This window comes from Rana temporaria, chromosome 4 (genome assembly GCF_905171775.1).
Source record: "Rana temporaria chromosome 4, aRanTem1.1, whole genome shotgun sequence".
Lineage (NCBI taxonomy): Eukaryota > Metazoa > Chordata > Amphibia > Anura > Ranidae > Rana > Rana temporaria.
In genome coordinates this window covers 320,634,122-320,647,479 of record NC_053492.1, presented here as the reverse complement: position 1 = coordinate 320,647,479, position 13,358 = coordinate 320,634,122, and positions in this window count along the sequence as shown.

Here is a 13,358-nt window from a genome sequence, read left to right as displayed (position 1 = left end):
CAAATTTCATAGAGTTTTATTGAGAGCCCTAAGAAAATATAACCATGCCAATAGGCCAGGATAGAGCGTTGCTAATATGTAGGAATGTGTGTGTTAGAGCACCCCACCCAATGTTAACTAAAAAATTATTAATTTGCAAATAAGTATTATCTGCTCATTTTTTTGGGGATGTCTGCACCCCTGATAGTGACAACATTTGTGAGGTGTCTTCACCCTTTCTAATTCATTCACTTCCTGTCACATAGCCAAACAGGAAGTGAGGGTAAAACCTTACTAATATCTTTTCTTGGGGACACAGAGATCAATCTAAATAGTTTCCCATTATGTAAATTGCACTCTAGCATTTTGCTGTGTACACCCCAAATTATTAGGGATCTTGGACTTTGGGGTCCATTTACTAAAGGCAAATCCACTTTGCACTACAAGTGCAAAGCAAGGAAGAAAGAAAACAAAACAACTTTGCTTCTACAGGATTGGATGTTAAAACCATCAGTGCTTCCTCTCTGATTTTCAGCAACTATGCTTGTACTGCAGAGTGGCTTTGCCTTTACTAAACCCCAAACTAAATAATCATTTGGGGCAGGGATCCTCAAACTACGGCCCTCCAGCTGTTTTAGAACTACATATCCCATGAGGCCTTGTAATGCACTGACATTCACAGACATGACTAGGCATGATGGGAATTGTAGTTCCTGAACAACTGGAGGGCCGTAGTTTGAAGACCCATGATTTGGGGTGTACACAGCAGTGCTGGAGTGCAATTTGCTTAATGGGGACACTAGTTAGATTGACCTGTGTCCCCAAGAAATGACACTGGTAGGGTTTTAACCTCACTTCCTGTTCAGCTGTGTGACAGGAAGTGAAGCCAATTTTAAGAAAAGGGACACAAAGCTCAACACAAAAATAAAAAAACACAAAGCAGGGGTTCTAACACTCACTTGGCTTCCCTCAAACACCCACAATTTGAATAGGATTGCCTTGCGCTAGATTTAACCACTTAAAGACCTCAGGTGTTTTTCAGATTTGGTGTTTGCAAGACTAAAATAGTTTGTTCTGCTAGAAAATTACTTAAAACCCCCTAAACATTTTATATATTTTTTTTTCTAACACCCTAGAGAATAAAATGGCGGTCATCGCAATACTTTTTGTCACACCGTATTTGCGCAGCAGTCTTACAAGCGCACTTTTTTTGGAAAAAATTCACTTTTTTGAATTAAAAAATAAGACAACAATAAATTTGGCCCAATTTTTTTATATATTGTGAAAGATAATGTTACGCCAAGTAAAATGATACCCAACATGTCACGCTTTAAAATTGCGCCCGCTCATGGCATGGCGTCAAACTTTTACCCTTAAAAATCTAGATAGGCGACGTTTAAAATATTCTATAAGTTGCATTTTTTGAGCTACAGAGTAGCTCTAGGGCTATAATTATTGCTCTCGCTCTAACGATCGCGGCGATACCTCACTTGTGTGATTTGAACACCGTTTTCATATGCGGGCGCTACTCGCGTATGCGTTCGCTTCTGCGCGCGAGCTCGTCAGGACGGGGCGCTTTAAAAAAAAATTTTTTTGTTTTCTTATTTAATTTTATTGATTTTATTATTTTTTACACTAAAATATAAAAAAAAAAAAAAATGATCACTTTTATTCCTATTACAAGGAATGTAAACATCCCTTGTAATAGAAAAAAGCATGACAGGTCCTCTTAAATATGAGATCTGGGGTCAAAAAGACCTCAGATCTCATATTTAGGCTTAAATGCAAAAAAAAAAAAAAGGAAAATTTGTCATTTAAAAAAATGACAGAAAAAAAAATTGTCTCTTTAAGAGGCTGGGCGGGACTGACGTTTTGACGTCACTTCCGCCCAGCAGAGCTATGAGGACGGGTGGGGGCCATCTTGCCCTCACTCAAGTCCTCACTCTCCAGGCGGCAGCATCGGATGTCCTCCGCCGCTACCGACGGCTCCGGTAAGCGGCGGAGGGCGCGGAAAAGCGGCGGGAGGGGGGGCCCCTCTCCCGCCACCGATAACGGCGATCTCGCGGCGAATCCGCCGCGGAGACCGCCGTTATCGTTTACACGGCCGCCCGCTGAAAACATGGATATCTCAGTTGTGGCAGCAGCTGCTGCCGTTACTGAGATATCCATGTTTAAAAAGAGGACGTATATATACAGTGGGGGGTCCTTAAGTGGTTAAGCACAGTGCTGTAAATCAGCACGTCAAGCCTGTCCACCAATAGCAAACCCCCCCCACAGGCCATGTTTGCAGGTTTTCCTTCATCTTGCACATGTGCTTTAAAATACAGTCTGGACAGCAATTCTTGATAAGAGAAATCCCCAAAACATGTCCTGTCGGGGGTACTTGAGGGCTGAGGACCACTGCAGAAAAAATAAAATGACCAGTTTTGTCTTTAAAGTCATGGAGAATAAACATGGCAAACATTTCATGATTACACACCAGGAAAGAAGCTTAGACACACATAATTTGTTAGGCCCAAACCGATTTCAGCTGCAGCTGCATATGTTGAATATGTAGCATGAAAAAGTAACAAAAGACAAACTTAACAATTTTAAAGTAATTTTTATTGGTCAACAAAACAAGGAAAGCGAAAAAAGACAAACAAACAAACACAAACAAAAATACATTTCAAAATTCTAAATAACCATAGCTTCACACATTTTTCATAAAATAAGGCCACATAGACAAATGCATCAAAGTGAACATCATTTAAAAATAAACCAAAACCATTGGCAAAATAAAACAAAACCCATGCAACAAACCACATTTGTGTTTAGCAACAGCATTTCTGCCAGCCTGCCCCTTCTGAGGGCAGCTGAGGACTGATCGATCCAAGCTTTTTATAACAGTGCTAGTAATGAAGCAATTGAAATCACATGAACAAATTGCAGTCTCTAGTTTGGGTGAGCTTGTAATTGGGCACACCTGCAATTAACCCAAACCACGCTCTATGAGCATCCAAGGAGTGTTTTTCACCTTTTAAAAAGAAAGGATATTTTTTTTCTAAGTGTTTGAGCATGCTCAGTTCATCACACATGTAGGAACCAAGCTGCAATGGAATGAGAGCTTTTTTTTTTTTGTTTCCCCTGATCTGATGCTTTCCAGCCTGAAGGGGAGGTGTTAAAGACAGAAGTAAACACGCACATTTAATAATCTATTTGTGGGAAAAAAAAGGTTGCCAATTTTGTTTGGGAGCCACGTCGCACGACTGCGCAATTGTCAGTTAAAGCGACGCCGTGCCGAATCACAAAAACTTGCCCGGTCATTGACCAGAAATATGGTCCGGGCTCAAGTGGTTAAAAATTAACAAAACACAAAAGTGAGCCCAATTTTTGGGGATAATGTGAAAGATGATGTTACACTGAGTAAATAGATACCTTACATGTCACGCTTTACTATTGGAAACACTCCTGCAATGGGGCCAAAATGAATTCCGTGAATATCCCCATAGGCGACCTTTTATTTTTTTTTCCAGGTTACCAGTTTATAGTTACAAAGAAGGTCTAGTGGTAAAAGTATTGCTCTCGCTCTAAGGCACGCGTCAATACCTCACATGTGTGGTTTGAACAATGTTTATATATGTGGGCGGGACTTGCGTAAGTCCCGCCCACATATGAAAAAATATTTTTACTTTTTGCTATAATAAATATCCCCAAAAATATATATTCTAAAAAATAAATAAACCCTCAGTTTAGGCCGATACGTATTCTACATCTTTTTGGTTCCAAAAAATCGCAAATAGCGTTTAGTGTTTGGTTTTGGCAAAAGTTATAGCGTCTACAAAATATTTTTTTTTTTGTTTTAACTAGTTATTGGGGCGATCAGCGATTTTTATCAGTACTGCGACATTATGGCGGACACATCGAACATTTTTTTGGAACCATTGGCATTTTTCTATCGATCAGTGCTGTAAAAATGCATTGCTTACTGTAAAAATGCCACTGGCAGGGAAGGGGTTAACACTAGGTGCGAGGGAGGGGTTAAATATGTTCCCTGGGTGTGTTCTAACTGTAGGGGGGGGGGACTGACATGTGTAAATGACAGATCGCTGTTCATGAAGGGGAACTCCAGACCCCCCAAAAAAATAAATAAGGTGGGTTCCCTCCAGGTGCATACCAGGCTCTTAGGCTTGGTCTGGAACATAAGTGGTTAAACCCGCGCAAAAAAAATAGCGTGGGGTCCCCCCCAAGATCCAAACCAAGCCCTTATCCCAGGCACGCAGTCTGGTCAGACAGGAATGGGGGTGGGGACGAGCGAGCGCCCCCCTCCCTCCTGAGCCATACCAGACCACATGCCCTCAACATGGGGGAGTGTGTGCTGTGGGGCACTGCCCCCCCACAGCACTCTTGTCCCCATGTCGATAGGGACAAGAGCCTCTTCCCGACAACCCTGGCCGTTGGTTGTCGGGGTATGCGGGCGGAGGGCTTATCAGAATCTGAGAGACCCCTTTAATAAAGGGGTTCCCAGATTCCGGCCCCCCACCCTATGTGAATGAGTATGGGGTACATTGTACCCCTACCCATTCACCTGGGGAAAAAAATGGAAAAAAATAATACACCACACATGAATAAATTAATTTATTAGTCAGCCGGGGGTCTTCTGCCGGGGCCCCCCACCACCACCCCATTAGGCCCCGGGCTTCGCCATCTTCTGCCGGAACCCCCTTCACCAGTGAGGCTCCTGCCTTTGGGGGAGGGTCCCGGGCTACTACGACGGTTTCTGCGGGGGGGTGCACTGGCACCCCACCCCCGTCTTCAGCGACGTAATTCACCGGGACCCCCTTCACCAGGGAGGCTCCTGCCTTTGGGGGAGGGTCCCGGGCTTCCACGACGGTTTCTGCGGGGGGGGGGTGCACTGGCACCCCACCCCCGTCTTCAGCGACGTAATTCACCGGGACCCCCTTCACCAGGGAGGCTCCTGCCTTTGGGGGAGGGTCCCGGGCTTCCACGACGGTTTCTGCGGGGGGGGGGGGGGTGCACTGGCACCCCACCCCCGTCTTCAGCGACATAATTCACCGGGACCCCCCTTCACCAGGGAGGCTCCTGCCTTTGGGGGAGGGTCCCGGGCTTGTACGGTGTCTTCCGCCGGAGGGCGCCACTCTCCGGGCTTCTGCGATGCCTTCCGCTTCTGCCTGTCTCCTCCGCGGAGCACAGGGCTTGTCTCCGCTGTCTTCTCCCTTCTCTTCCATTCGATGTTGACACGACGAGGTCCGGCGCTGGAATGCCGTCTGAGCAGTGGGCATGGACTTATATAGGGCAATGCCACCATTTGACCTCAACCCATGTGACATCACATTCCCATCATGCCCAGGGAATGTGATGTCACATGGGTTGAGGTCACATGGTGGCATTACCCTATATAAGTCCATGCCCGTCGCTGACACGGCATGTCAGCGCGGAACCTCGTCGTGTCAACATCCAATGGAAGCGAAGGAAAGAAGGAAGAAGACAGCGGAGACAAGCCCTGTGCTCCCGGAGGAGACAGGCAGAAGAAGGAAGAGAGAAGAAAGAAGACGGAAGAAAGCCCTGGCTCCGCGGGGGAGCCAGGCAGAAGAGGGAGCAGAGAAAAGACCGGGGAGTTGGCGCACCCCCGGCAGAAGACCAGGAAGACCGGAACCCTGGCGGAAGGCACCGGAAAGACCGGGGGATAGGCGCCATCCCCCGGCAGAAGACCCCGAAGTCCGGATGCCCCTCCCTAATGAAAAAGAGCTTAAATGGGGTGGGGGCATCCGGCGGAAGGCTCCGGAGAGGACCGAGGGATGGCGCCCTCCCCCGGCAGAAAGCCCAGGGTCACGGCAGAAGATCGGGAGAGAAGAAACCCCCCCTTCTAAGAGAGCTAAAGAAGAAAGGGGGGGCTCCGGAGCAGATTAATAAAATATTTTATTCTGTGTGGTGTTTTATTTTACTTTACATTTTCCCCCAGGTGAATGGGTAGAGGTACGATGTACCCCATACTCATTCACATAGGGTGGGGGCCGGCATCTGGGGGCCCCCTTATTAAAGGAGCTCGCAGATTCCGATTAGCCCCGCCCGCATACCCCGACAACCAATGGCAAGGGTTGTCGGGAAGAGGCTCTTGTCCCTATCGACATGGGGGCAAGAGTGCTGTGGGGTGGGGGGGCAGTGCCCCCCTCCCCCACAGCACACACTCCCCCATGTTGAGGGCATGCGGTCTGGTACGGCTCAGGAGGGGGGGGGCGCTCGCTCGTCCCCGCCCCCATTCCTGTCCGGGCCAGACTGCATGCTTGGGATGAGGGCTTGGTTTGGATCTGGGGGGGACCCCCGCGCCGAATTGGCGCGGGTTTAACCCCTCACGTTCCGGACCAAGCCTAAGAGCCTAATGTAGCCCTGGAGGGGGACCCGCGCCGATTTCAAGTTTGAAATTTGGCGCGGAGTTCCCCTTCAGGGCTGAAAACAGCTCGGAGATTCCCGTGCGCCGCGTCACGCAGCGCAATCACGGGTACGCCGCTTGGTATTTACCAAGATTTTCACGGCGTACTGACAAGGCGCACGGGAATCCCTGACTTTTCTCTCTGCGCATGCCCAGTATGCAAATGAACCTCCCGTGGTTCAGGCGCACTGTGCAAGCGTACGGGGATCTGTTTTCAAAAAACACTTTCCCTTTCAATTCGGCCCGCCAAACACTTCAAAACACATGTCACTTCACTTCCCCTGCATCCCCCCACCTCCCCCCCTAATAAACTCCCGCCCAAACCCCCGCAATTTACAGTTTAATGTGCCGTGCGCCAGGTCTGTACTGGTGCACAATGCACCCTCTCCTGGGCGCACGGAGCACATTAGTAACTAGGGAAATACACTGCACTAGCAGCGTATTTCTTTAGTAAATCACCAAACGGCTGCTACTCCTGCTTTTACTCCATGAGTCATGGAGTAAAGGCTTGGTAAATCAGCCCCACAGTGTCTTTTCTACCAGATAGATAGATAGATAGATAGATAGATAGATAGATAGATAGATAGATAGATAGATAGATAGAGCAGGCAGGCTAGTCAGTTTAGTTAAATTTACAGTGTGTAGAGGATATATATACATCCTAGGCATTGTACATATATTTATACACTGTATAGCTTAGCTAGATCAGCTATTCCTATTTGTTAGGCAGTAGATTGTGCTAGCTGCAGTGCTCTAACGTGTTGTATTGCCTGTATGCTGTTTAGTTTACACCTAAACATAGTACTCAGTGTTAGTGGACGTGTGCTATTTAATTGCACATAAACGCAGTTGCTGTTAGTGCACGTGTGCTATTTAAGTGCACATAAACGCATTAGCTGTTACTGCACGTGTGCTATTTAATTGCACATAAACGCATTAGCTGTTACTGCACGTGTGCTATTTAATTGCACATACACGCAGTTGCTGTTACTGCACGTGTGCTATTTAATTGCACATAAATGCAATTGCTGTTACTGCACGTGTGATATTTAATTGCACATAAACGCATTAGCTGTTACTGCACGTGTGCTATTTATTTGCACATAAACGCAGTTGCTGTTACTGCACGTGGGCTATTTAATTGCACATAAACACAGTTGCTGTTACTGCACGTGGGCTATTTAATTGCACATTAACGCAGTCGCTCTTACTGCACGTGTGCTGTTTTTTGCCCATAAACGCAGTCGCTCTTACTGCACTGTGCTGTTTTTTTGCCCATAAACGCAGTCGCTCTTACTGCACGTGTGCTGTTCTTTTGCCCATAACCGCAGTCGCTCTTACTGCACGTGTGCTATTTAATTGCACATAAACGCAGTTGCTGTTACTGCATGTGGGCTATTTAATTGCACATAAAAGCAGTTGCTGTTAGTGCACGTGTGCTATTTAATTGCACATACACGCATTAGCTGTTACTGCATGTGGGCTATTTAATTGCACATAAAAGCAGTTGCTGTTACTGCACGTGGGCTATTCAATTGCACATAAACGCAGTTGCTGTTACTGTACGTGGGCTATTTAATTGCACATAAACACATTTGCTCTTACTGCACGTGTGCTGTTTTTTTGCCCATAAACGCAGTCGCTCTTACTGCACGTTTGCTGTTTTTTTGCCCATAAACGCAGTCGCTCTTACTGCACGTGTGCTGTTTTTTTCCCCATAAACGCATTAGCTGTTACTGCACGTGGGCTATTTAATTGCACATGAGCACAGATGCTGTTACTGCATGTGGGCTATTTAATTGCACATAAACGCAGTTGCTGCTACTGCACGTGGGCTATTTAATTGCACATAAACGCAGTCGCTCTTACTGCACGTGTGCTTTTTTTTGCCCATAAACGCAGTCGCTCTTACTGCACGTGTGCTGTTTTTTTGCCCATAAACGCATTAGCTGTTACTGCACGTGGGCTATTTAATTGCACATAAACACAGTTGCTGTTACTGCACGTGGGCTATTTAATAGCACATAAACGCAGTTGCTGTTACTGCACGTGGGCTATTTAATTGCACATAAACGCATTTGCTCTTACTGCACATGTGATTTTTTTTGCCCATAAACGCAGTTGCCCTTACTGCACGTTTGCTGCTTTTTTGCCCATAAACGCAGTCGCTCTTACTGCACGTGTGCTGTTTTTTGCCCATAAACGCATTAGCTGTTACTGCATGTGGGCTATTTAATTGCACATAAACGCAGTTGCTGTTACTGCACGTGGGCTATTTAATTGCACATAAACGCATTTGCTCTTACTGCACGTGTGCTGTTTTTTTTGCCCATAAACGCAGTCGCTCTTACTGCACGTTTGCTGTTTTTTGCCCATAAACACAGTCGCTCTTACTGCACGTGTGCTGTTTTTTTGCCCATAAATGCATTAGCTGCTACTGCACGTGGGCTATTTAATTGCACATAAACGCAGTTGCTGTTACTGCACGTGGGCTAGTTAATTGCACATAAACGCAGTTGCTGTTAGTGCACGTGTGCTATTTAATTGCACATAAACGCATTAGCTGTTACTGCATGCGGGCTATTTAATTGCACATAAACGCAGTTGCTGTTACTGCACGTGGGCTATTCAATTGCACATGAACGCAGTTGCTGTTACTGTACGTGGGCTATTTAATTGCACATAAACACATTTGCTCTTACTGCACGTGTGCTGTTTTTTTGCCCATAAACGCAGTCGCTCTTACTGCACATTTGCTGTTTTTTTGCCCATAAACGCAGTCGCTCTTACTGCACGTGTGCTGTTTTTTTCCCCATAAACGCATTAGCTGTTACTGCACGTGAGCTATTTAATTGCACATAAGCACAGATGCTGTTACTGCACGTGGGCTATTTAATTGCACATAAGCACAGATGCTGTTACTGCACGTGGGCTATTCAATTGCACATAAACGCAGTTGCTGTTACTGTACGTGGGCTATTTAATTGCACATAAACACATTTGCTCTTACTGCACGTGTGCTGTTTTTTTGCCCATAAACGCAGTCGCTCTTACTGCACGTTTGCTGTTTTTTTGCCCATAAACGCAGTCGCTCTTACTGCACGTGTGCTGTTTTTTTCCCCATAAACGCATTAGCTGTTACTGCACGTGGGCTATTTAATTGCACATAAGCACAGATGCTGTTACTGCATGTGGGCTATTTAATTGCACATAAACGCAGTTACTGCTGCCCAGGAGGTCTGAACGTGCACCAGGACGGACTTGCTTTGCAGAGCTCCTCTCACCCACCGCTCATCCATCCCCATCCGCCGCTCCCTGCTGCCCCTCGTTAGACACCCCTGGACAGTATCAGCCACCAACCTGGGGTCTCGCTGCTGGTTTTGGTCCCGGACCCTGCTCCTGGACGAGGCTGGGCCTTGCTCTGTCGGAGCCCTCCGCCATCTTGGGGCCTTCCGATCCTCGGCTGCTGCCGACACCCGGGTGTAGCTCAGACGGCTGTCCATCCTCTGTGGGGGTGACCCACGGATCCATCCGTGCTGCGATGCCTGGAGAGCCTGCCATCGACATCCGTCCCTCCGCGGCCTTCCGCCTTACGTCAGCCTCCGGCCTCAGGTACGGCTCCTTCTCCGCCCGCAGTCCGCGACACCAGTGCCCATCTGCCACCAGCCTTGCCCAGCGGCATCCTGGTCCCCCCCTTCTTCTTTTAATAATACCGCCGACTGACGGTTCGCGGTGATCCCCCCTGGATACTCGAGTCCCGCGGCTCCGGCCTAATCTCGGAGGTCCGGCGGCCATCTTGGTTCACCCGAATCATAGGCCCTCTCCTCCTCGCACACTTAGCCGCTCCTCATCACCCGCCTGGTTCCCCACAAGGCATAAGCAGCTTTCTATTCTTATTTGGGAGCATATTTCAATAATATACAGCTGTATTTAAGCAGGCCTAGCAGTGGTACGGCGGCCATCTTGGTACACCCCATCCTGTTTTTCACTGAGACTTTCACATCTCTACCACTGATAATCCCTGCAAGTAACTAAACTTCCATCACTCTGAACATTTCCTGAAACGTACCCACGACTTGTATACTTATACTTTGCTGGAATTTTTCCCCTTTTTTTATTTATTTATTTATTTATTTTATTATTTTTTTTGTACTATCCAGCCGTTTCTTTACCTTACTGAACCGCTTCCTTTATTCAAGTTACTTTGCGTACACTAAAACCTGGTGCACAGTTACTCTCCACATGTCGCTATGAGATAGCGCTTAAACGGCACTCCGTCTAGCTACCGACCTGAATATAACTAGCAATGCCTTCTAAAGGCTCTGCCTCCCGCTCAACAATAAACAAACGCTCCGCCAAGGCTTCAACATTACATCAGGCCGCTGTAGGGTCCATTAAACGGTTTCTGGCGGCGGAAAGGGAAAGCCCCAGCTCTATGATCAATAAAACCAGAGCTTCAAGATCTCTTATTTCTCCAGCCTCCCACGCTGCTTCTATCCGTGAAAGTTCGCCAGCTTCATCCTGTGGCTCAGACGTAATGGATGACCCCGGTTCCCCTACCGGTTCCGATATGTCGTCTTTACTGAATGAACTTAAAAAGGAAATGGCGGGCATGTTCCATAATATGGAGAAATCGATCAAAAAGGGCATCTCTGCGGTTCGCTCAGACATGGCCCACCTTCTCGGAAGAGTTGAGGAAAAAGAGCAACGCCAGGACTCACATGAAGTTGCCATTAAAGAATTGCAGGACACTGTCACTCAATTGGCATACGCTCACAGGGCCTCGCTATACAAACTTGAGGACCTTGAAAACCGTAACCGCAGAAATAATTTGCGCATTCGCGGCCTACCGGAGGCAACTGGCGATAGTGATTTGGAACCCTCACTCCGTGGCATCTTCAACACCATTTTAGGCAGGCCAGTCATGGACCCTCTACGGTTTGATAGAGTCCACCGCGCTCTTCGACCTCGTAATCTCTCTTCTGACTTACCTAGAGATGTGATATGCCGCCTTCATTATTTTGAAGATAAAAATGCTATCATGGTCAAAACACGGAACACCCCTAACATTGACTTTGATGGAGCCTCTCTTAACATATTTCCAGATATATCAAAGGAAACCCTCGACCGCCGCAGGGCTCTAAAACCACTTTTGGAGCAACTTAGAAGTGATGGGACGACCTACAGGTGGGGGATTCCAGCATGCTTAATAGCGACCAAGAATGGCCGCTCTTCTACGCTGCGGTTCCCTGAGGACCTTCCTACCTTTCTATAGGATCTTCACCTACCGCGCATGGAGCTCCCGGGCTGGCAGAACCCTATTCCCACCTTCACCACTCTTCGCTCCTCCCAATGGAAGAAGACCCCCGCCAAACAAGGGCGGATCTCTGCTCCAAGCTCGTCCCAGAAAAATGGGTGAGGCACTCCAGTGAACCCAGTCGCTCTTACTGCACGTGTGCTGATTTTTTGCCCATAAATGCATTAGCTGCTACTGCACGTGGGCTATTTAATTGCACATAAACGCAGTTCCTGTTACTGCACATGGGCTATTTAATTGCACATAAACGCAGTTGCTGTTACTGCACGTGGGCTAGTTAATTGCACATAAACGCAGTTGCTGTTAGTGCATGTGTGCTATTTAATTGCACATAAACGCATTAGCTGTTACTGCATGTGGGCTATTTAATTGCACATAAACGCAGTTGCTGTTACTGCACGTGGGCTATTCAATTGCACATGAACGCAGTCGCTCTTACTGCACGTGTGCTGTTTTTTCCCCCATAAACGCATTAGCTGTTACTGCACGTGGGCTATTTAATTGCACATAAGCACAGATGCTGTTACTGCATGTGGGCTTTTTAATAGCACATAAACGCAGTTGCTGTTACTGCACGTGGGCTATTTAATTGCACATAAACGCATTTGCTCTTACTGCACATGTGCTTTTTTTTGCCCATAAACGCAGTCGCTCTTACTGCACGTTTGCTGTTTTTTTGCCCATAAACGCAGTCGCTCTTACTGCACGTGTGCTGTTTTTTTGCCCATAAACGCATTAGCTGTTACTGCACGTGGCTATTTAATTGCACATAAACGCATTTGCTCTTACTGCACGTGTGCTGTTTTTTTTGCCCATAAACGCAGTCGCTCTTACTGCACGTTTGCTGTTTTTTTGCCCATAAACGCAGTCGCTCTTACTGCACGTGTGCTGTTTTTTTGCCCATAAACGCATTAGCTGTTACTGCATGTGGGCTATTTAATTGCACATAAACGCAGTTGCTGTTACTGCACGTGGGCTATTTAATAGCACATAAACACAGTTTCTGTTACTGCACGTGGGCTATTTAATTGCACATAAACGCATTTGCTCTTACTGCACGTGTGCTGTTTTTTTGCCCATAAACGCAGTCGCTCTTACTGCACGTGTGCTGTTTTTTTGCCCATAAATGCATTAGCTGCTACTGCACGTGGGCTATTTAATTGCACATAAACGCAGTTCCTGTTACTGCACATGGGCTATTTAATTGCACATAAACGCAGTTGCTGTTACTGCACGTGGGCTAGTTAATTGCACATAAACACAGTTGCTGTTAGTGCACGTGTGCTATTTAATTGCACATAAACGCATTAGCTGTTACTGCATGTGGGCTATTTAATTGCACATAAACGCAGTTGCTGTTACTGCACGTGGGCTATTCAATTGCACATGAACGCAGTCGCTCTTACTGCACGTGTGCTGTTTTTTCCCCCATAAACGCATTAGCTGTTACTGCACGTGGGCTATTTAATTGCACATAAGCACAGATGCTGTTACTGCATGTGGGCTTTTTAATAGCACATAAACGCAGTTGCTGTTACTGCACGTGGGCTATTTAATTGCACATAAACGCATTTGCTCTTACTGCACATGTGCTTTTTTTTGCCCATAAACGCAGTCGCTCTTACTGCACGT